Here is a 1582-nt window from a genome sequence, read left to right as displayed (position 1 = left end):
ATTGATCCAAACAACTTGAAATATAAACCAAATCTGACTCAAAAATAATACCTGATAAAAATGGTGATTCCAAATCCAACAAAATATATCTTGGATTTGGACCGAATTTGGACAAGCCAAAATCTTGAACACCCCTAAACATTGCAATAAAATTAAATCGATTATCCATTTACTCCATCCTAGAAGAACAAGTTCTTCTTCGTACAAGTTGCGTACCTAAATAAAGAACTCTTTTCAGTGTAAATTTAGAAACTCAACCAATTAAAATCTTATCTCCATTGGTAAATTAAAAATGAAAAAGTTAAAAAGAAAATTGTTCAACTACCACAATTCTCTAGTAAGTCCTCGCATTTGTTTACTTTCTAGTTTCTACCTGCAAAAGTCTGATAACTTGCTACTAAAAAAAGTATATGAGATCATGGGTTGGTTAATATATGGCTTATCTTTTCTACAGCAGAATCATATTATTGGCTAAAGTTCAAATTGTTAATCTATCTCTGCTATTTATATAAACATTAGCATATTATACATTTAATTAATACAAACATTATAAAGGGAGGTACTTTGCGTACAGTGTATCTGTGTATATCAGTTATGGCTGGTGGGTAGCTCGTGGATAGTAGAAACTAGAAAGTGGAAACACAAGATTTGAAAGAGAAAATATTTTATACACACAAGTAATAAAGTCTAATATTCAAACATTATATCTCAAATTGAAATTAAATTTAATCATAAAGTTGTACAATTAAACAGAGCCACAAGCCCACAAATAAAAATGCAAAAGTAGAATAGCCGAAACCGAAACAGAACACAAATGTAACTTTATATTCTCTCTAAAGTCCCAATATATTTGAGCATCTCTGATTTATGATTTATCCAATAAAAACAGGAGCATTATCTGTCTCATAACACCCAGCCATAGCTGACTCATAAGAGCAATATCTTTTGGGACTTTTATCAAACAGAAAAATGGCAATTGAAGAAAATTATGTGAACTTTTTGAACTTAAGTTCCCCATCATCCAACGTGGGAATAAAATTTAATTTAGTATTTTTCATAAACTAAGTCCACTATGGCACTATCTTAGACCTGAGTCATGTGAAATGGAATTTCTTGGAGCCCACAATATTTGTTTATAAACTTCTTTTATGATTTTAAAAGAGATTTATTTGATGAAATTATTAAGCACTTGTCTTCTCTTCCTTCTTTAATAAAATAAAAATCAGATTTGTTTAAGACAACTAAAAATTGACAACACATGATTTGAACACTAATCAAGGTTTGCGAAGACGCGCATAATATCAATACTTAATCTTTCCTTTAATTTTTTTCTTTATTTACCATATCTAGCCATTAAAAAAAGGCATTTTAAACATTGCTAATTCAAATAGTACAAGCTACAATTTAAAACAACTTCAATCCTGAAATATAATTACTCATTAAAATTTAAAAGCCTGTACGAATAATAAGTAATACCGTGCAGTGGTGCACGAACAAGTAATACTCTTAAAAATTTACTAATTAAAAATGTTTTTATAAAAAATAAAATAAAATATATTTATTTTTTTAATAATAAGTGCCT

This window comes from Arachis ipaensis, chromosome B07, assembly GCF_000816755.2.
Source record: "Arachis ipaensis cultivar K30076 chromosome B07, Araip1.1, whole genome shotgun sequence".
NCBI classification, from domain to species: Eukaryota; Viridiplantae; Streptophyta; class Magnoliopsida; order Fabales; family Fabaceae; genus Arachis; species Arachis ipaensis.
The sequence above is the reverse complement of the archived record's forward strand: the minus strand, read 5'-3'. Positions refer to the sequence as shown.